The sequence below is a fragment of the Macaca fascicularis genome, chromosome 8 (genome assembly GCF_037993035.2).
Source record: "Macaca fascicularis isolate 582-1 chromosome 8, T2T-MFA8v1.1".
NCBI classification, from domain to species: domain Eukaryota; kingdom Metazoa; phylum Chordata; class Mammalia; order Primates; family Cercopithecidae; genus Macaca; species Macaca fascicularis.
The window spans coordinates 65,947,601-65,970,767 of NC_088382.1; the positions used below are offsets into that span (position 1 = coordinate 65,947,601).

The 23,167-nt window shown below is 46.1% G+C and overlaps 1 protein-coding gene and 1 long non-coding RNA gene across 4 annotated transcripts in view; one reads left to right on the top strand and one right to left on the bottom strand.

The window, feature by feature from the left end:
- The window catches only part of LYN (LYN proto-oncogene, Src family tyrosine kinase), a 138,371-nt gene that overhangs the window by 97,954 nt on the left and 17,250 nt on the right, over nt 1-23,167 (top strand). The window lies entirely within an intron of this gene.
- Nucleotides 16-22,893, bottom strand: LOC135964735 (uncharacterized). Its single transcript, XR_010577286.2, has 3 exons — nt 22,805-22,893; nt 910-1,011; nt 16-236 (listed from the first exon to the last, which is right to left on the bottom strand). It is a non-coding gene; the product is annotated as an uncharacterized lncRNA (long non-coding RNA).

The following is a 23,167-nucleotide window of genomic DNA, read 5'->3' on the forward strand; positions in this document are numbered from 1 at the left end:
TTCTTGCAATCCAGACCAAGTGAATCAAAGCATTTATTACACTTTGGTGGCAGTATCTCAAGTGCAAAAATTACTAAAAATGAAACAATTGTTTGTGAGTTAAATGTCAGTAAAAACTGCAAAATCAAGCCAAGAAAAGTGGCATGCACCTTTGGTCTCAGCTACTTGGGAGGCTGAAATGGGAGGATTGCTTGAGGCCAGAAATTCAGGACCAGCCTGGACAACATGGCAAGAATCTACAAAACAAAGCAAAACAAAAAAATTGCAAAATCAGAGTTGTTGTTATTATCATGGCAACAAGTAACATTTATTTTAGCTTCTTCTGGTTGATGCGACACTTACACCTCCATTATCTAATTTGAACCCAACAGCCTTGAAAGCATATATTTTGTTGTTTAGTACCTCTTACAGATAATGAGGTGAACTTGGACTTGTCTGAGGTTACTAAGCTAGTATGTGGAATTGCTGGGACTTGATCCAGGGACTTCTGACTCAAGATAACTGATTCTTTCCTCTGCAGCCTGCTGTTGTCTCATGGTTACAGTTGCTGCTATGGTGATTTTGCACTCAACACTACTGTCATATGCATTTTCCCCGTTATGGATTTTGAGCATCAAAATTAATGTTTTCTTTAGATTTTTCCACCTCAAAAGTCTTTATTGCCAAGGTAGAGGTTATGCTCAAGGTATATTTTGCCCCCAGTATTAAATTTAAAGCCACATTTTAAAGTGGAAATTGGTAAAATGAGGAAGGTAGGAAAACTCTGTCTAGGAAGTTCTCGACCTTTTTGAGTAGGAGGGCCTTTTAACAGCAGAGCTTTCTGAGCACATCCTCATAGTTGTAGCTACTGAGTGAGAAAACAGTGTATAGATTTGGAATCCCTTGTAATATCTCTTGGTTGAAACTTACCAGTATGTTGGTGGTAAATCAGGCTTGAAGGGTCTAGAGGGGCAAGTTTCTAGAATATTTGCCAATACCATCCAAAGTGAGTCTCTTCTTCTGTCTCTTTGTCTGGAACGTAAGAGATGTGTTAGATGCTCATATTCCACCTCAAGGCTATAATCTCAGTGAATCATCTGCTTTATCTTCAAAGCTTTTTTTAGTAATAACCTTTGATTGATAGTGTCCTCATGTTTAGTTCACTTAAACTGGAGGGAGAGTTGCATTGAGATGTCGAGTCAGATGTGATGGCAAGTAGAAGCCGCAGGTGATTGACGTGGTTTGTGGTTTAACCAGGAGGCCAGATCCACTCCCCACTCCACATATAATCTCCCCTCCACGTGGAAATTCTCATACATGACTCTTACTGAGGCCTACATACTCCCAATCACTCTTTCAAGCGCAAGAGCCTCCTTAGAGAGAAAAACAGCCAGCACTGAAGAAGGCATTCACGAATTTCATAGAGGAATCTGAGCCGGGTGCCGCTCTGGATACAGGGGCCACATAGTGGTCAGGATGTGGTGGTCCCTGAGTGGGCATCGCTTGGAGCTTTCTCAGTATACAAATGTTAACACAACTGGTGATTAGCTCTTTCTCAGAATTTGAGAAATGTTGCTGTGATTTTTTAAATGGAGCCTAGATGATGTTAATGATGGAGAAATCAGAGCCAAGAACCGGAGAACCTGCTTCTGCGTGGGGAAAATCACTTTGTGGGCCCCAGTGTCCTCATCTTTGAGATGGGAGGCACGGATTAGGTTTCCCACAGCCTCAGCTCTAATATTCCGTGACTAGGGACCTCTCCTTCTATTTAGACTATCTGTGTGAATCGCCTCCAAAAGCTGCAACTAATGATTCTGAGGCTATGCAGATGACATTGATATAAGATTTTAACATTGCTCTAAATAAAGGAATACAAATATATCACGTTAATGCAGTACCCACATGTTGGGCACTTAAATGCTCTATTTGTCTTTTCTGAATAATGAGTGTTATGTTTTCAGCTTAAACGTTGACCATGAAAACTTACAAAATGGACAAATGAAACTAGAGTTACTGTCAGAATTGCAAAAGTGGATCATACGCAGTTTCCTTCTGAAAAAGCCAAAGGAATAGGAAACTGTCATTTAAAAATAGTATAAAACAGGAACTCTTTTTTTGTTGTTGTTAAGGTAGGGGTGGGGCTGTTTTGCATATTTAAGCAAGAGGAATAAAGACTGGCTGTTAAAATAGCAAATAAGGCAGAATTTATTTTTGTTTTAAATTTGATTGGGAAGCTTTGGGTTAGTATATGTCGAAGGTGGTGGCGCTTTTGGCCTGCAGGCAAGATCTGTCTCTTATCTTAATGTTACTTTGACCAGAGGTGACAATTTCTGGTGAGTGCTTACTGTAAGTCACAAAATACTATTCTCTTTGGGTACTCATCGTGGAAGCTTGCAAGGCTAGAATTGAACTGAAGTGGTTTAGGAGTGGGCAGAGTTTATCACCAGCTGGTCACAGTTGAAAAGTGGAGATGAAAGCAGTTTGAAATTAACCGGGCTTGGTGGTGCGTGCCTGTAATCCGAGCTACTCCGAAGGCTGAGGTAGGAGAATCACTTGAACTCAGGAGGCAGAGGTTGCAGTGAGCCAAGATCACTCCACTGCACTCCAGCCTGAGTGACAGAGTGAGACTCCATCTCAAAAAAAAAAAAAAAAAGAGAAAAAAAAGAAAAAAAAAAAGAAAAAAAAAAGAAAGGAAGGAAGGAAAGAAAGCATTTTGAAGGGAGCAGTGGAGGGTAAATTCCAGCTGACCTTTGTCTCCAGCACATGGCTTGCTCTCCCTGAGCCCCCTTCACCCTCTTGGTGTGGCCCCCTCCCTTTCACCCACACACCTGTCCTGAGCACAGCCAGGCACTGTGTCAGGAGGGATGAGCAAAGGGCACATGGTATGGAATTGGGGGCAGGTAAGTTGCAGGAAAAGACAGGGTACAGCCCTGGGATACGGCAAGGGCTGTCAGAGCAGGCACCACATGCTACTTTCAGAATACATGGAGGAGAATGGAGCGTAGTAGGGTGGGCTAGCAGGCGGAAGGTAGGCTTTCTGGAAGAGGTGACCCTGAGAGCCAAGATTAGCCCTGCTAGCTTGGGAAGAGGTGTGGATGCAGGGATGGGTCTTCAGTTGTAGGAACCTGGTGCATAAGGGCACAGAAAAGGAGTACATGGGGGTGCAAGTGGGGGTATATGAAGAGAACAACTTGGGGGGCACTCTGAGGACATGGACCTTAAGGAAACTAGGCCCAGCACAGTGGCTCATGGCTGTAATCCCAGCACTTTGGGAAGCCGAGGTGGGTGGATCACCTGAGGTCAGTAGTTTGAGACCAGCCTGGCCAACATGGTGAAATCCTGTCTCTACTAAAAATACAGAAGTTAGCTGGGTGTGGTGGTGTGTGCCTGTAGTCCCAGCTACTGAGGAGGCTGAGGCAGGAGAATCGCTTGAACTGAGAAGGCGGAGCCAAGATCGTGCTGCTGCACTCCAACCTGGGCAACAAGAGCAAAACTCCATCTCAAAAAAAAAAAAAAACTAGACCTGTTCACTCTGAGTTGTGGAAGAGTAAACTGTTTTGTAGATAACTCTAGTTTAAAAAATGTATCTGTACAAAATAAAAATGCTTGTACTCAGCAAATAGTTTCAACAGGACTTACAGTTTTACCCTTTTAGTCAAAGTATGCCTTTTAGTCATTAGTGGATGCTTTTTGTACTTACTGTAATATGTATTCATGTTACCTCTGTTCTCCTTCAACACACCAAGGTGTTCTTTATAGAAATAGGTCTGTTTTGACTATTGGAGAATCACAGAGTTCTCAGCTTTTCATGCTCCTAAGATTTTGTTTTATTACTGTTTTTGTTGCTGTTTTTGTTTTGTTTTTTTAAAACTGAGACCAGGAAGGGTGGGATGGAAAAGGAATAGGAGAGTTTGCGTTCTAGCCCAGAGCTCATCTCTGCCCGGCACATGCCTGTAATCCCAGCACTTTGGGAGGCTGAAGTGTGAGGGTTGCTTGAGGCCAGGAGTTTGAGCCCAGCCTGGGCAACACAGTGAGACTCCTATCTTTACCAAAAAAAAAAAAATTAGCCAGGTGTGATGGTCGTGCCTGTAATCCCAGCTACTCAGGATCCTGAGACGAGAGGATCAATTGAACCTGGGAAGTTGAGGCTCAAGTGAGCTATGATCACACCCACTGCACTCCAGCCTAGGTGACAGAGAAAGACCCTGCCTCTAAAAAAACAAAACAAAAGCAAACAGAGCTCGTGTCTAAAGAGTACACCCTGAAACGGACAGGACTTATTCTGAGCTTTTTCAATTCAGAGCTAGATTCTTAGGCCCTCTCCCCACCCCTTCACTAAAGCCAAGAAGCACCCGAAGGAGTTCAGCCCAAGTTCGGAGATAATTAAACCTCTCAACCAAGTGGCTTTCCTGGTGCTGCCCCTGAAGCAGGTGTGAGGCCTGAGTTATGAAACTGAGGTGAGTTGCCTGGGGATAATGGGGATCGACTGAGCATTTCAGCAGGAATGTGATAGGATGAGACTTGTGCTTTAAAAATTGCCCCAGCCACCGTATACAAAAATGATTAGAAGGGGTGAAAGCTAGAGTCCAGGGATGAGGGAGGGAGGATGGGCCTGAGCGAGGTCAGTGTTCCCTATCACAGGCACATAGAAATAGAGAAGGAATGTGCGTGGGGCAACTGAGGGCCGCCATTGTGGGCACGGGGTTGAGGTGGCTGATGAAATTAGCTTTGCTATACTGGGTTTGAAGTGCCATGAAACATCAGCTACAGATGGGCAGCTAGCATGGACAGGTATTTTAGTATAGGGGTCTGGGGCTAGAGGCTTCAGGGAGGCTGGCGCCGCAGACAGTCATATAAATAGGGGTTGGATGAGGTCCCCTAGAGAGTGTGGGAAGGGACAGAGGATATCCCCAGACAGACCCCAAAGAAAGAGCTGAGAGGGTCAAAGTCAGAGAGTAGGCTGGGGACACCAGACGCACAGTAACCTGTAAGGAGGAGGTGGGGTTGCAGCGCAGGTGACAGGGAGTTCTGACGCGCAGTCAGAGAACAGGGAAACTGCCAGGGGACTTTGCGGCAGGGAAGTCTTTGAGAACCTAACCGGACCCTTCCCAGTGACACGGTTTGGGTGGAAGCCAAGCCCTCGGCCTCTCTCCCTCTTCCTGATTCCTAGAACCCTGTTCTCTGCCTGCACAGCCTTCTCCCTAGCCCTGGCTGACTCCCCTTCCTCTTTTTCTTTCTCCTCTGCTGCTGCTTTTTTCTCCATGCCTCCCTGACCACTTAGCACACCTCATTCTTGAAAAAAATGTGATTTCTCTTTGTACTTAAATGGAACCATGCACTTCTCATTCTTTTTTTTTTTTTTTTTTTTTTTTGAGACAGAGTTTCACTCTCGTCACCCAGGCTAGAGTGCAATAGCACGATCTCGGCTCACCACATCCTCCGCCTCCCAGGCTCAAGCAATTCTCCTGCCTCAGCCTGTGAGTAGCTGGGATCACAAACGTGTGCCACGCCCAGCTAATTTTTGTATTATTAGTAGAGATGAGGTTTACCATGTTGGCCAGACTGGTCCTGAACTCCTGACCTCAGGTGATCCGCCCACCTCGGCCTCCCAAAGTGCTGGGATTACAGGTGTGAGCAACCACGCCCAGCCTCATTCTTATTTTTTAAAGTAGGTTCATACTGGCCTTCTTCTGTGATGGAATAAAATGAAATAAAATTACTGAGAGAGGAACTTAAATTATTGATTTTTAAAAATATATGGTTTTGTAGACTGCTATAGAAACAGCATTCTTTGCCCACCCTCGGAGCACGTGCTGGAGGCATTTGTGTCTGTAGCTATGCAGCTCGTGGGGCTTTGTGAAACACAATGAGAAGCATTTAAAAACTGAGTCACCAAAAGTAGCCCTTGCCCCCAATTAAGACCGGTTTGACTTAAATGTGTATTCTGAGGTCAGTTTGGTGCCTGGAATGCGTTTCCCCAGGTTTCACTGAGGTGCGGATCTCAGGCCTCCACCCAGCACAGCTCTGCAGATCTCACCCTGATTCTGTGTCACCCCAGGAAATGATGTGTCTGGGTTCCTTGGTGTGGTTTCTAAGGCAGCTCCTCTCTGCCAAGCAGCAGCCTGACACCCTGCCCAAGGCTCAGAGGGATGCCATAGCGTCTCCAGGGCTGCCAGAGGGCCACCTACCCTGGTGCGGAAGACCCCAACAGAGCTCCTGCCACAGTTGCTGCCTCCTGGCCTCATCCCCTCCCCACAGCAAGACCTGTTCCTTGGAGATGAGGCCTGCAGCTGACAGCCTTCCAGAGGCCCTGCCTCAGTAGGGCTCAGAGCCCATGTGCACAGGCGGCATTCCACCTAGGCAGGCCACAGTCCCCGGGAGGTGGCCACACAGGGTCCCCCTGAGCCATAGCTTTCTCAGCCAGTGGTCTGCCCAGCCCTCCTCACTCATAAGCAAGTCCTCTCATTTCTTCTTCCAAGATAGATCTCCCTCCTCCAGGTCACCATCGTCTCTCATCTGCACTATTGCAGTTGCTACTTTTTGTTTTTTGAGACAGGGTCTCTCTAGGTTATCCAGGCTGGAGTGCAGTGGCCATTCACAGGCATGATGCCACTACTCCTAAGCACAGGAGTTTTGACCTGCTCCGCTTCTGACCTGGGCCGGTTCGCTCCTTCTTAACCAACCTAGAGGTCCTCCACTCCCAGGGGTCACCATATTGATTCTGAACTTAGTGCAGACACCGGATAGGCATAGCACACTGCATCCCAGAGCTCCTGGGCTCAAGCCATCCTCCCGCTTCAGCCTCCCAAGTAGCTGGGATTACAGGCACACACCATCGTGCCCCACAGTTTCTTCTTTTTTTTTTTTTTTGAGACGGAGTCTTGCTCTGTCGCCCAGGCTGGAGTGCAGTGGCCCCATCTCGGCTCACTGCAAGCTCCGCCTCCCGAGTTCACGCCATTCTCCTGCCTCAGCCTCCCGTGTAGCTGGGACTACAGGTGCACGCCACCGCACCCGGCTAATTTTTTTTGTATTTTTAGTAGAGACGGGGTTTCGCCGTGTTAGCCAGGATGGTCTCGATCTCCTGACCTTGTGATCTGCCTGTCTCAGCCTCCCAAAGTGCTGGGATTACAGGCGTGAGCCACTGCGCCCGGCCCCACAGTTGCTTCTGAACTGGTGTTGTCCAGCTTGGCAAACAGAAGAAATCCAAGGTATACAGTCAAATTTGGATTTTGGATAAACAATAGCTTTTAACAGAAGGGTGCCCATTTGTCTTCCCAGGCAGCCCTGCTCCTAATGGGCCTCCCTCCTGTCTCTTTGGCTACCCTCTTTCCAGGGTCCAAAAAGTAGGCAGGGACAATTGGATGGTTTTAAAATTTTTGCCTTTTTAAAATTGTGGTGGTAAAATAAACACAAATTACACCATTTTAACCATGTCTAAGTCTATGGTTGTTGGCAGTAAGAACATTCACATTGTTGTGAAACCATCACCAATATCCACCTGCAGAACTCTTTCATCTTCCCAGAGAGCAACTCTGCGCCCACTCAATGCCAGCTCCCCACAGCCACTTGCTAGCCCCTGGCCACCCCCGTGCTGTTCTCAGTCTCTGTGAATCTTATAGACTGGATGGTTTTGCATCCCTGCTCAGCTCGTCCAGTGGGTTCCCACTACCCCCACAGAGACTCCCAACACCTATGCCTGTGACTGATACCTCAGCACTGAGCCCACCACACTCTTCCCTATCCCAGTGCCTCTCCAGAGCCCACTTCCTGGAAGCTGCTACCTTTTGTTCTGAGCCACACCACACCTCTTATCAAAAGACGCCTTCCTTGGCCTCCTTCTGAAGCAGTTCCATCCCAACTCCTGCTTACTCCATTCTCCTCAGTCTCGGGCCCCACCCATTTCTTCCATAGCATGTACTGCAATTTGAATGTTTTGATAAGTTCTTGTTTACCTTTTTATCCCCAGCACTTAATGCAGTGCCTTATATACAGTAGATGCTGAAAAATGCTTGTTGGATGACTGTATTGGCCACTTAAAATGGGATTGACTATATTCAGTTTATTTTTATTATTATTTTTTTTTTTTTTTGAGACAGAGTCTCGCTCTGTCACCTAGGCTGGAGTACAGTGGCTCGATCTTGGCTCACTGCAAGCTCCACCTCCCGGGTTCAGGCCATTCTCCTGCCTCAGCCTCCCAAGTAGCTGGGACTACAGACGCCCGCCACCACGCCCGGCTAATTTTTTTTTGTATTTTAAGTAGAGACGGGGTTTTAGCCAGGATGGTCTCGATCTCCTGACCTTGTGATCCACCCGCCTCGGCCTCCCAAAGTGCTGGGATTACAGGCGTGAGCCACCGCGCCCGGCCTGTGACTATATTCAGTTTAAAACAAATTGTTTATTCTCTGTTTCATACAGCTCTGAATGAGTAACTGGAAGAACATATTTTTTGTGTGTTTAAACATTTTTTTTAAATGTAGAGATAGGGTCTTACTATGTTGTTCAGGCTGGTCTTGAACTCCTGGGTTCAAGCAATCCTCCCACCTCGGCCTCCCAAAGTATTGGGATTATAGGTGTAAGCCACCGTGCCCTGCCAGAACACATGCTTTTAAAAAGGTTTTCTGGCCGGACACAGTGGCTCACGCCTGTAATCCCAGCACTTTGGGAAGCCAAGGCGGGCGGATCACGAGGTTAGGAGATCGAGACCATCCTGGCTAACACGGTGAAACCCCGTCTCTACTAAAAAATACAAAAAATTAGCCAGGCGTGGTGGCAGGCACCTGTAGTCCCAGCTACTTGGGAGTCTGAGGCAGGAGAATGACATGAACTCAGGAGGTGGAGCTTGCAGTGAGCCAAAATCGCGCCACTGCGCTCCAGCCCGGTCAGGCGACAGAGCAAGAGTCTGTCTCAAAAAACAAAAAAGTTTTCTGAGTCATTATTCAGGTGTATTTAACCGTAAAGTATTTTCTTCTTCCCCTTCCTCTATCTATGGGTTTACTTTCCTGCACAAAACTTACCTCATTGGTTGAAGTAAAAGTGAGAAAAGAAGAAGGATGTAGAATATAAGTATCTGGGCCTGTGGGAAAAACAAAGTGCCCCTTTGTTTCACATTCCTTGTGGCGTAAAGAACACCAGGAGGAATGAGAAACTGTAAGTGAAGTATTTGACATTGAAGCCAATGGCAGATGCATTCCGCTTAATTTGGAGGGGAAAAAAAAACCCCACAACTGAACAGGTTTGTCCTCGCCCAGTGTCATGCAGGGCCTCATGGCCTCTCCCTGGGCACTGAACAGAGCCCTTTCTCAGCACCTGCTGGCAGAGGTTGATGCTGGAGTTCCCAGGGTGATGGGCTGGCAGGTTCTTCACAAAGTCAGGATTTCCAGTGCTTGTTCATTATCCACCCGGCGCCCCCAGTGTCTGCAACATCATTACCTGGCAATGTTAGATGTTACAGAGCCAACTACTAGCATGGTTATTAAGATTACATTTATACTTCAGGTTGAGTATCTCTTATTCAAAATGCTTAGGTCCAGAAGTGCTTCAGATTTGGGATTTTTTTTTTTTTTAAAACCTTGGATTTTGGAATATTTGCACTATACTTACTGATTAACCATTTCAAAAAGTTTTGAATCTTGGAGCAATTTGGATTTTGGGTTTTTGGATTAGGTATGTTCAACCTGTAGTATTGTCAATGGGACCAATGGTGTGCTGAAGTATCTTTGATGCATTACAAGGAGCTGTACGGCTTGATCTTCTTTACCATTTCCAGACCTTCTACCTCCCCAACCCAGGACCCCCAGCTTTGGAGTCCATGCCATCAGACTGTGCCAGTCTGACTCACCTCTCAGCTGTGGTCCTTGGATCCCTGACCACTCCTCCTCCTTGCTGTTCTCAGCTCCGGCTGGCGTGCTGTTCCCAGCACAGCCCTGTCATCATTCCATCGTTTGTAGCCATCCCCACCTTCAAATACCAGCTTATCTGTGTCTTGACTTCCTCCCCTCCAAGACTCCATCCTCTCCCCTCGAGCCACTCTGCAGGCTGACCAGTTCCGCTGCCCTTTGCTTCATTTGATCGTTTCCACTTCAGCCATCACCTCCCTTCTGTGTGCTCACCCTCCAGTGCTCCAGCCCCTACAGCCTCAGCCTCTTGCCAGTACTTCCCGTCCCTTGAACCTGCCTGTCCCTACCTCCCCTCCGCTCCTGCTTCTCTTCTCTCCTCCCCTAGCTTGGAGACACTCATTGCCCCTCCCCCATGTCATATGCACCTGGCAAAATCCCAGCCCTATGGAAGTCCGACCCTTCACCTATTTTGCCCCCATGTCCACACAACAGCTGTGACCTGCACTGAGGTACCTAGCAGCTTTCTGCATTTCCAGTTCACGAGCACCAGCCTGAGGAGCCTCGTGAACCCCAACATGTGCCCAGTCCACTCCCTCTCACTGCCTGCTAGAAATAATGGCCCATCTTCCCCTTCTCTGCCCTCAAACCTTCCCCTGCATGCCTCTCTCTCTGTGGATTCCCTGCTGTCTCTTTCCCTGAGACAGGAGAAGCTGTCAGTCAAGAGCCCCAACATGCACCGGGTCCTGTGCTCTCTTGCTGTTTCAAGACATTGTTCTAGAAATTCCGCATTAGCGTTTTCCCTCACTTCTGCACTTTCTATAGAAATCAAAGTAAAGCCTTCACTTTCCTCTACATCCCTCTCCAGCTACCTCAGCCTCCAGATGTCTCCTCCCCCGATGACAAAAGTGCTTGCAGGACTATGCTCAGTTTCCCCAGTTCTCCCCCACCCACCCTCTCTTGAACCTCCCACCACTCGACCCTAGCAGTGCAAGTCAACAGTGACCCTCAGGACACTACATCCAAAGGGCACCCATCTCTCAGCGTCTTCCTAGGTGTCCACCAGCAGGGTCTGCTGCCGTGGGTCTCACTCCTCCATGGCACGTTTTCCTCACTTGGCTTCTGGGACACTGTTCTCTGCTTTTCCTTCCCTGTCACCAGCCAGCTCCTCATTTGCCCAGTGGTTAAACCTTGCAATGTCCCGGAACTCAGTCTTTCAGCCTCTTTTTTTCTCCACACTAAGTCTCCTTAGTGATTCCACTGAAAGCATCGTATTCATTTCCTGGGGTTGTCAGGGGGCTTAAAACAACAGAAATGTATTTTCCTACAGTCCTGGAAGCCAGAAGTCTGGAATGAAGGTGTAGGCAGGGCCGTGCTCCCAGGTTCTTGGGAAGAATCCTTCTGTGCCTCTTCCAGCTCCTGGCAGCTCCGGTGTTCCATTCCATGTCTTGTTGGCCGCACTGCTCATCTTCCCGCCTGTGTCTTCCTATGGCCTTCTCTGCACCTCTGTCTTCCTGTGGCCTTCTCTGCGTCTCTGTGTCTCAGACCTTCCTCTGCCATTCTCTCATAAAGATACCAGTGGTTGGATTTAGGACCCACCCTAAGTCCAGGGTGGGATTTCATTTTGAGATCCTTAATTAAATCTGGAAAGACTCTATTTCCAAATAAGGCCACATTCTGAGGTGAGTTTGCGGGGGACATTAGTTAATCCAGCACAACTGTCTAGACTCCGGCCACTCCGAAGCTTCTAGCTCCAGCCCAAACTGCTCCAGTGAGCCCCTGCTGGCTCAGCATCTGCCCAAAGATGTGTGTTGGGCATGTCAAACTCAACGCACCCCAGCTCAGTGCCTATTATCCCCTTTTCCAAAACCTGTACCAGCTGCCATCTTCTCCCTTTTGTTGATGGCAGCTCTGTCCTTGGAGTTGTCAGGTCCCAACACTCAAAGTCATTCTTGACTCTCTTCCTCTTACATTGCATATCCAATTCCTCAGCAAGTCTGGGGTTCCACCCTCAAAGTAGATTCACCTTCCTCACTCCTGCACATGGACCCAACTTGAATACCCACTCAAAGTGAGTAATCTAGGAGCTGGCCGTCTACTCCTGTGCTCAGCTGTGGCTCCCCCCAGCCCAGTGGTCACACAGCAGTCAGAGCAATGCTTTGAGGCATAAATCAGATAACCCCCTCACTCTCGGCCCTCCAGTTCCTTTTGGCCTCACTCGGAATGCAAGGGGAAGCCCCCATAATGGCCGTTTGCCTGCGGTGTGTGTCAGTCATGATGTAGATTTGCTTTCAGAAGTTACTCCTTTTCATACATTTTTTATTGTTTTCTTTGTTTGGAAATCTATGTTTCAGGGTTTCATATGCTTATCATTAAACTTACCTTGGATTCTTGTTTAAAATCTGCAGGTGTCTAGGTAGGTCCCTCTCCCTATTCGCAGTCATTAAGGACTAGGGCCCTGAATAAGCCGCAGGGGTCCTGTGGGCTTCGATAGTCGGGAACCACTGTCGTTGAGAAGTTGCTGAACCGAGCGAGTGATCGTTTTTCTAGGTCACGCATCTTGCAAGGGAATGCTGCTTTTCCCCATTAGAAAGCTGCAGTGCTGGGGAGGAACTGTATTCCTCTCACTGCTCCAAGTGAGTGAAGCCCAGTAATTGTTTGCCCAAATCACTAGGCATGGACAAATCCTACCTGGTGAGCAAAATGCTTGACCTTGCTTATTCCTCAGCTTTAGCCCTTGCAGCCACCCCCACCCACTCTTGCCCCCACATCCTTAGGAAAAGGAAAATGCAGGAGCAGCCACAGAGAGCAGATGTCACAGACTTCCCTCGCAAACACGGTATTTTGAAAACGCACTTCAAAGGGGTTGAAATATAAATAAAGATGATAGCAAATCTGTTTCGGGTATACTTGGAATTTCTTAGATCTTGTTACAGATTTCCTTTAAGTTTGTCACGGGACAAATAAGTCAGGGATTGTTTTCGGAGCCCAGGCGCTGTCTTTGCACAGGAATTCTTTTCAGAATAATACATGTCAAGTTCTTTTTTTTTTTTTTTTTTTTTTTGAGATGGAGTCTGGCTCTGTCGCCCAGGCTGGAGTGCAGTGGCCGGATCTCAGCTCACTGCAAGCTCCGCCTCCCAGGTTCACGCCAATTCTCCTGCCTCAGCCTCCCGAGTAGCTGGGACTACAGGCGCCCGCCACGTCGCCTGGCTAGTTTTTTGTATTTTTTTTTTTTTAGTAGAGACGGGGTTTCAACGTGTTAGCCAGGATGGTCTCTATCTCCTGACCTCGTGATCCGCCCATCTCGGCCTCCCAAAGTGCTGGGATTACAGGCTTGAGCCACCGCGCCCAGCCTACGTCAAGTTCTTTAAGGTATTTTGTCTTAGCTGAAATATGGCACAGCTGCCTGCTATGTATTTTCTTCTTCTCAGCTATCTGACATGGTGTATATTCATGTGCTGAATTATTACTTTCTGTCTTCCCCCATCAAAAGTAAACTCTGAAGGCAAGGACTGTGTTTAGTGGACCTGCAACTGGGTGGGGCTTGTGGGATACAGACAGGACTGTGTGTGGTTGGATGGAAGGGGATGTCAGTTCTCGTTAGCTAATGGAGATACCTTGACCTTCAGTCTTTTAATATACTAAGGGTGGCTGGGTTCAGTGACTCATGTCTGTAATCCCAACATTTTGGGAGGCTGAGGCAGGAGGATCACTTGAACCCAGGAGTTCAAGACCAGCCTGGGCAATATAGTGAGACCTCATCTCTACAAAAAAATAATAATAATAATTGTGTGTGGCAGTGAGCACCTGTGGTCCCAGTTACTCAGGAGGCTGAGATGGGAGGATTGCTTAAGTCCTGGAGGTTGAGGCTGCAGTGAGCTGTGATCCTGCCACTGCTCTCCACCCTGGGCATCACAGTGAGAACCTGTCTCAAAAAAAAAAAAAAAAAATCCTACCTTATATATATACTAAGGGAGTAGTCATGGCATAGCATCCTAGTGACATTACAAATAGCAGCCGTATCCCTTTATATTCCTGCCAGCAGTGTGCGAGATTTCCAGTTTCTCCACATCCTCACTAACACTTGTTATTTTTTGGGTTTTGATAATATCCATCTTCGGGGTAGTACAGTGAGTTTTGAAATATCCAACCCAATGACATAGTCCAGTGAGTTTTTGCAAGAGAAAGTAAACGGGTATTCATTGACAAACTTTTCTTCCTGTTTTCTAAAGAAGGTAATACTGTTTCGTGGACACTTAATGATTTAAATATGGGTATTTGGTGAAGCTGTCATTTTGAAAATCATCTCTCCCCAAGGCATTGCGGGTCCTTGCATGCTGATGGATTGACTAGATTTTGAGCAGTAACAGAAATCTCCACCAGTCCTAAGCTTGGATATGCCAAGCACTGCCTCATCTTTTAGCTATGAAGGTAGTCTACAGACTGCAAGCTTTAACTTGACTGTTTGTTATGATTATTATTATTTTAGAGACAGAATCTCTTTCTGTTGTCCTAGGCTAGAGAGTAGTGGATGTGATCATAGCTCACTGCAGCCTCAAACTCATAGGCTCAGGCAATCCTCCTGCCTCAGCTTCCTAGGTAGCTGGGACTACAAGCATGTGCCACTACACTCGGCTAATTTGTAATTTTTTTGTAGAGGTGGGGTCTTGCTATGTTGTCCAGGCTGTTCTGAACTCAAGCGATCTTTCCTGCGTGTCTTCACAAAGCACTGGGGTTACAGGTGGGAGCCACCATATTTGGCCTAAGTTGACCACTTTTTAAATTATCTGGTTTTCTTATTTCTTTTTGCCTCCTTTTTTTCCACTGCCAACTTGGTGAGCATTGTATTTTTAGAATAGAATAAAAAGAATCTTTTCTTGCCAGGTGCAGTGGCTTATGCCTGTAATTTCAGCACTTTGGGAGGCCGAGGCAGGCAGATCGCCTGAGATCAGGAGTTCGAGACCACACTGGGGAACATGATGAAACCCTGTCTCTACTAAAATACAAAAAATCAGCTGGGTGTGGTAGCGCGTAGGTCCCAGCTACTGGGGAGGCTGAGGCACAAGAATTGCTTGAGCCCCAGAGGCGGAGGTTACAGTGAGCCAAGATCGGATCGGGCCCCTGAACTTCAGCTTGGGCTACAGAGTGAGACTTCATCTAAAAAATAACAAAATTATATATACATATATATGTATATATATATATTCTGTTTATTTTTTTATTTTCAGACAGAGTCTCACTCTGTTGCCCAGGCTGGAGTGCAGTGGTGCAATCTTGTCTTGCAACCTCCGCCTCCTGGGTTCAAGCCGCAGCTTCCTGAATAGCTGGGGTTATGGGTGCCCGCCACTACACCTAGCTAAGTTTTATATTTTAGTGGAGACAGGGTTTCACCACGTTGGCCCTCGAACTTCTAGCCTCAAGTGATCCACCCACCTCAGCCTCCCAAAGTGCTGGGATTACAGGCATGAGCTACCACGGCCGGCTCAAATCTTTCTTTTTAGAAGAAGGAACCAGTGTGCATGAATGCTTAAGAGCACAGACTCTTAAGCCTGGACCAGCCAGGCTCAGGTTGGAATTCTGACCTTTCTAGGGAAATCGTAACCTCTCCAAGACTCAGCTTCGTCCTTATTACTATGAATATAACCTACTTTATGGGCTTGTTTGAATGATTAACATGCCTAGCAAGTGCCTGGGCAAGTAAGTAGCTAATACATGGTAGCTATCATCATCATCATCAAGGTATAGATTTCACTATTTCTTAGCAGTTATACTTGTAAAGAGGAGACTATTGTGATAACCAAATAAAGCTAAAATAAAATTTCCAAGAAATTTTGATCCCAAAAAAGTAGAGTACGAACAAGAATGCATGAGCTCTCTGTTACATCCCTTTCCTCCATCCAAATTATGGATTGAAGATTAGAGGCATCTAGTGTTGGGGAATCAATGAATGTTAACAAGTAGAAAAGTGTTTCTGTGACAACTGTTGAGAGGCATAAAACAAATGCTGTCATATTTGCAATACAGACAAGATGTGTTCTTAAACTTTCTTTTTGCCAACTCCCTGGTGTGCGTGTGTGTGTTTACATTCTATTTTCTGTTGTTATTAAATGGTCTTTTTAGGTCAGTTTGGGATTGATTCCAGGGGCTTCCTGTTACAAAAAATCCTTTAGAGAGACTGTAGGTTTTACTCAATTGCTACTTATTTTTCAGTTCCAACTTATTAATATTGTTATTTTATAGGCTTTCTAGGGCTTTTGAACATCATTAATTATGTGAATTCTTTTTCTCAAGCATAGGAAGACAATATATCCTTAGAGAGTAAGGCAAACAGTGCCTACTAAAACAGGTAAAGCACCAGGAAAATCAGATCTTTGTTTTTCCTACTTTTTGACAGGTTTCTCATTTAATTTTTCTCACTGCTTGTCTAGATGACAAATGTTTTCCAAGCAGCCAGTTCTAAGACAGGTTGCATTTTCAGTTCCAGTTTCTCATTTAGGCTGGAATTTCCTGGGGGTAGATTTTAGCTTTGCTTGAGAGATCACATTCAGCCCCTCAGTAAGGTTCCTTTGATCCCTTTTTTCCCTCAGTCATCTGACAGAAATGGGGGTTCTTCTCATTAATGTGGAAAAAAAAAAAAAAAACCTCACCGAGCAAGATAGCCTTGCTTGTCTTTGCCAATTTCTCAAAAAGCAATAGTAATTAGGATGAACAGAAGAGCACTAAAGCAAGATTTCCAGAGTGAGGTCATCCACACAACACTTCATTATTTGTCCAAAGCATTGCTCATGTTCTCTGGTGGTAGCAGCTGGGTATGTGTGCTGAGCAAACAGTCCACAGGGCACATGCCCAGCAAGGCTGGTGATGGCTCAGAGCCTGTGCCTCGGGTGGGAGAGAGCTTGCTGGAAGCCGGTTTCACTGTGTGGGGTGCTGGGGTTGACAGATTTCTCATTGGGCCTTTGAGAAAAGCAGGAAAAGATGAATGACCTGGATGGTCATCACTAGGAAGCTACTAGGCAGGGGCATTATTTGAGCTCTGCTTGGGTTTGTAAAACATAATTGAGATTTCCCTCTCCATCAAATCTGCATAAAAGAAGTCCATCTGATATATTACCTAGGGCCTTGGTGGTTAGGAATTTCCCATTTCTGTCGTGGCCAGAGGCAACCCCCTTCTCAGTGGGTGTATTTGATGACACAAAGCCACAGTCTTTCATGAGGGAGAGCCCAGTTGCCTTTTCTCGAAGCGGTCCAGGCAGGTGCATGTGGATGGGGCTTGCTGAGCCTACTCATATGGGCACTCCCCATTCAGGAAATAGCAACTTGGACTTTCTGCTTTAACATTGTTAGAGGAGAGGGAATTTAAATGAGTGCATTCCACTCAAATGTTTTCTAAAACTTTGGTCTGATTTAACCGGACCAAAAACTATCTGAGATAGGTCTCGATCAATTTAGAGGTTTGTTTTGCCAAGGTTGAGGACCGTGGCTCATGCCACAGCCACCAGAGATCCTAGGAACATGTGTCCAAGGTGGCTGGGATACAGCTTGATCTTACACATTTTAGGGAGACAGAGGTTATAAGCAAAGACATAAATCAGTACACATAAGGTGTACATGGGTTCAGCCCAGGAAAGCGGGACATCTTGAAGCTGGCAGGGGAGGTTGCCAGGCCATAGGTGGATTCAAAAATCTCGTGATTAGCCAGGCACAGTGGCTCATGCCTATAATCCCAGTACTTCGGGAGGCTGAGGTGGGTGGATCACCTGAGGTCAGGAGTTTGACACCAGCCTGGCCAACGTGGCAAAACACTGTCTCTACTAAAAATATAAAAATTAGCCAGGCATGGTGGTGGGCACCTGTAATCCCAGCTACTCAGGAGGCTGAGGCAGGAGAATCTCTTGAACCCAGGAGGTGGAGGTTGCAGTGAGCTGAGACCGTGCCACTGCGCTCCAGCCTGGGTGATAGAGCGAGACTCTGCCTCAAAAAAAAAAAAAAAAAAAAAAAAAGTCCTGATTGTCCATTGGTTGGAGGAGTTAAGTTTTGTCTGAAGAGTTGTAGTAAGCTTGAGTTTAAGGTATGGGAAGTGGTGGTTGTAGAAGCAAAGGTTCTTGTTATGTAGATGAAGCCTTCAGGTAGCAGACCTCAGAGAGAACAGATGTGAATGTCTCTTATGGGACCTTAAAAGGTGTCAGTTAAATCTCTCCTGGATCAGGAAAAGACCTGGAAAGGGAATGGGATTCTCTACAGAATATGAATTTCCCCCATAAGTGATGACTTTGCAGGGCCATTTCAAAATATGTCAAAATATATATATATTAAGGTAAAATAATTTGATCTTCTTTAGAACCTGTTATCTATCATGTGATGATATACTAAAGTCTGGTTGGAATTTAGTATCTTATTGCTACAAAGAGTCTGTTCTATCAGTCTCAAGATCTCTATTTTCATGTAAATGCTGGTCATTGATGTCTACACTCCAAAAGGAAGAAGGGCACAATGAGTCATGTCCAATTCCCCCTTCTCATCATGGCCTGAACTAGTTTTTCAGGTTTCTTTGAAATCCCCTGGGCCAAAAGGAGGGTCTACCCAGTTGGTTAAGAGGCTTAGAATTTTAATTTTGGTTTACATATTTTGAACGTCATACCCTGGGGAAAAGTTATTTGCAAAGTAAATAGGACTCTAAATTTTGTATTCTGTCCCCACCCTGCCCAGCATAAGTGTCTATGTAAGTGTGTCTGTGTGTGTGTGAAATCGTACTAGAGATGTGAATATACCAACAAATAGAGACACGCTGGCAGCACTACCATGTCGACTTAAGCAGCTGTGTCCCTAGTGACCTCTGAGATGCTGCTTGGGGTCTGAGGTCTATCCCTGTTCCCACTCTGCCACCAACCCTGACAGCTGGATTGCCTCCACCTGGAGGAAGTGGCACCTTTTCTCACCTGTTGTGGCCCCAAGGGTGTCTCTGTTGAAGGGTTGACACTTCCTGTTTCACACCAGCAGTGGGGGAGAAAGTCCTGCCCCTTTGGGGTCAGAACGTTGGGTAAGACCTAACTTCTGTCTTTCTCTGGTCCACGTGTGCCTCTAGCTGCCTCAAAGACCTGACTTGTGGAAGGCATCTGTTCAGCTGATTGGCAGTGGAGGAAGAGGCAGACACTTGGTTACTAACTCCTTTTCTTCTCATTGTACATTAGAAAGGCCATTCTGGATGACTGGAAGTCTATCTATCCAGCCAAACAAGATAAGGCTGCCCGTTAACTCAGTAAATATTATTATTAATATGTTCTGTGTACCTAGACTTTTCACTGAGTACAAGATACCGAGAGTTTCACCAGAACCCTCCACCCCCAGGATTTGCTCTCTGACCCAGTAGTTCTGTGCCTCCTCCCAGGATAGCAATGGCCTCGGCACGGTGTTCTGTGTCATTGGCTTCAGGCACAGGCATTTTCAGGAAACAGTTGCCTTGCTCCACACTCAGAGTTTTGGTCATAGTGCACCCCCACAGGCTCCCTTATCCCTGTGCTCAGTAAACTGCTTTTTAAAAATGAAAATGAAAAACACAGAAACAGCAAAGGTAGAAAATACCATCATATGTTTTCACTGAAGGCAAAAAAAGGAACTAAAAACTGTGCGTTGGCCATGCTATTTGAGCCAAAGAGCATGCGAAACATCAGCACATCTCAGCTTAAGTCAAGAGTACGGAAACCTCACTGACATCGTCTCTTTACATGATTAGTCTCATTCTTGGTAATGGGGATATTTTTTATTTCAGACTTCCAGTAGCTTCACACATCAACTTTCTAAGACAGAGTTAGACATCAGCACCAGATGAAAGAGGCAGTTTAAATTAGTTCTTTGGTGTCAGCAGGTGGTTCAGAAAGTTGGGGTTTTCTTGTCTTTGTTCACCCCTGGGCCTGACCTTATGATGAAGAGAATCACGTGGCCTAAGATGAAGAGAATCTCCTCATTTGATTTAGAACCAAAAGATTGTATCAGTTTCCCAAGCCCTGTGAGTAATAGCTCCAGGCCCAGAGCCATGATAGGGAGGGAGAGGAACTGGGGCCTGACACTGTATCCCCTGCCTCCAAGCCATGAGGCCCACAGAGTCCTGACCTAAGTTGCAGGAGAAACAAGCTCAAGCCATGTGTTCCAAACAGTCGATGGGCTAGGAATTCTTCCAAGGTATTTCGAGAACCTTCCTCACCTGCCCCTTCCCTCACCCCATCTCCATAATGGAGCCTCCTCCTCCCTGGCCTGGGCTCCTTATGCTGGCTCCACACATCTTAATCCTTTTGTTAAGCTGAGTTGCATCCGGACTTCCTCTCCAACCATTATGAGGCTAACAGTCCACCTCTGAGGTTGCTCAAAGGCAATATCTTGAGACTAAGATTTTATTGCAATCCTGAAATAGCTTAAGCTTTCAAGCCTATGATCTAGTGCTGTGCTTCTCAAACTTTAAGCTCTGGAGGCTGGGAAATCCAAGATCAAGGCACCAGTAGATACAGTGCCTGGTGAGGTAATTCTTTCTGTGTCCTTACATGGAAGAAGGTGGAAAGGCAAAAAAGGGTCAAACTCTGTGTGAAGCCTCTTTTATAAGGGCCTTAATCCAATTCATAAGGGAGGATCTCTCATGACCCAATCACCTCCTAAAGGCCCCACCTCTTAGTGTGATTGCCTTGGAGACTAAGTTTCAACATGAATTTAGAGGGACACGTTCAGATCATAGCATCATGCATTTGCAATCAGGGTAAGATTGCCCCCAAGGGAGCAAAAATTGATCCCTTAGGGGTGAGAAAATCTTAGATACTACAATAGTTTGTGGCCCTCCAAAGTTACCTAATACAACCTTCTTTCCTCATACTTAATTTCTCCTGTTAAGGATGCCTTAACTTTAAATTTTAATTTTAATTCAGTAATTCTTCCTGGAGGAATGATAATGGAAAAAAAGTTTGAGAAACAATATTCTAGACAGAGACAACCTAAACAAAGCTTTGCATGTACGTCCTGAAATGGGAACCAGAACTTGGCCTGGGGAGAGCTTGTGATTCCCTTTCTGAGGGGTGAAATTTGGACTTAACAACAATGAGAGGAAACCTTAGAAATCTCTTTTTATCTTCTCAGAAAAGCAATACTCTCTCAATGAAATCTTTGGGTTCCAGGAGCATTTAGTTAACTCTTGGTACTGAGCTCTCTTGTGGGTCTGACATTCTGGAGTGTGGTGTTAGGAACGTGGACTTTGAGGTCAGACACACCTGGTGTAAATGGGAGCATTCCCCTTCACTCTGCAGCTTTCAACTGGTTCTTTAATTTCTCAAAGCCTCATTTGCATCTGTACAACGGAAGTAAAACCTACCTGGTCAATTTGCTATTAAGATGAAACATGAATTGAGTGTAAAGGATGTGAAGCAGTGTTTGGTGTATAGTAGGTGTTCAATTAGTGGGGGGGAAATGGTGGTTATTAATATCCATCTACCTACCCACCTACATATCATCGTCATCTTAGTAAAATGTATGTGGGCAAAAAACAACAAAACAGTCTTCTGAATCAAACACATCCTCTTCTCATCAAGCATGACCAACTCTATGTAACTCCCACAGAAGTCAGGCTTTCCAACCTGCTGGAACAATAGGAAGTGGGAGTCCCTGGGGACAACTGAGCCTTGCTTTATGTATTTATGTGACAGCTCTTTCTGCAGTGCTGAACGCTACATGGCCCTGGAAGAGGAAGAAGGTATTCCATGAAAAGTTGACCCTACATTCAATTAGCCAAAGGAGTCTCTGATTTCTTCCTGCTGTTTGAAATAGAGCTGGATTTACTTTAGCTGTAGTAAATAGACCGACTTCAACAACAACAATTAAGGTTTTTAAAAAAAGAAACCAAGGAAGAACAATACACAAAGACCAGGGAAAGAATAAAGAGAATGAATTAATTTTATGTAAGAGGAGAGTTGTGATATTTATGATCTGAAAAGCAAATCATATCTGAGAGCTTTTATTTTGCTCCCATATTCATTATTTATTCTACTTGGCTAATGCTATTGTTTCTAATCTTGCCTTGGTGAACGCTTTTATTACCGTTTAGAATCTGAGCTCCTTAAAGCACTCTGGCATGGAGAAGAAGGCCAAAATACACTAGGCTTGTTGCAAGTCTGTTATTATTTCTGAGAATAATTTTTTTAAAAGCACTCAGATTTATGCAAATACGGGATGTAGGTAGGTGTGACAAAAGCCTTACTAACAAGTCCCTGGAGTGCTTTTTGTAATGAGTTGATCATCAAAATCTGTTCCCGAGAAGGAGAGCCATGTGTGTCCTTGCTGCTGTGTGGGAGGCTGGGTCCCTGCCACCGCGCCCACCTGTGTGGCCAATCAACAGCCTTGGGGGAGGGGCCAGCACAAGGTTCCTGGTTGCTATTGTCAACTGCGGTCTCAGGCCCAATTTGGGACTTCAGCCAGCTTTGGCTTCTTTGGGTTCTTGGCCTAGTTTATATATAATTATTGGAATGTTAGGTAGATAAGTGTCTAAGAACTAAGAATTTTTAAAAGCTGCACTACCATGGAATGGAGCCGGGAGGCTGGAACAGAGTCAGCTGTGACTGCTCAATTGCTGCTCTCTCATCTGGGCTCCCGTAACCAACTCTAGTCTGTTTGAGCCAGGCATGGTGGCTCTATCGCCAAAAGCCTACTTGGTTATAATCATACACTCCTTTCTTTCACACATGCTCAGCCTGATCTTCGCTCTCCACTTTTCCCAGTGTTACTGGCTCTTTCTAACAAGTCTTGTTGAACTTGGGTTACCAGCAGACAAAAGGAAACAGAGGCAGGGCTCCTCTCTCCCAGCCGCCACCAAAATTGCCACCCCGTGTCATCCGTTTCAGTAGTGCCCACTCTAGAAGGAGCTATCCTGAACTTTCTGACGCCCTCACCATGCCACTCCCTGCTGTTTCTGGGCAGCAGAGGCTTCCTAGAGCAAGTCAGACTCGGAGGAGCTGTGCCCTTACCTGATTGTCACCACTGCCCACCTTCTGTTGACTTCCCAAAGAGGCTGTTTGAATCTTTTCCAGGGTCAGGTAAAAGTTGTGCATCTCCCCAGTGCTCAGAGTTTGTGACAGTTGGGAGAAAGGCAGGGGACACGAGGTCACTGCTCTCCGAACCTGCCCTGTCCTTTTCCTGCTATCCGTGTGGTTTCTGCCCTGCTCAGCCCCTGTCCTACTTCTCAATTTCCTCATGAAATCAAGCCTCCTGCTGTGCTCAGTGGCGGGATGCAGGAATGTGCATGCCCTACACCTTCCTTGGGTTCATGTTCCTGTAGAAATTATGGACAAGTAGTCAGGTGAGGAGCAGGGAGCGCTGGGGACGCACGC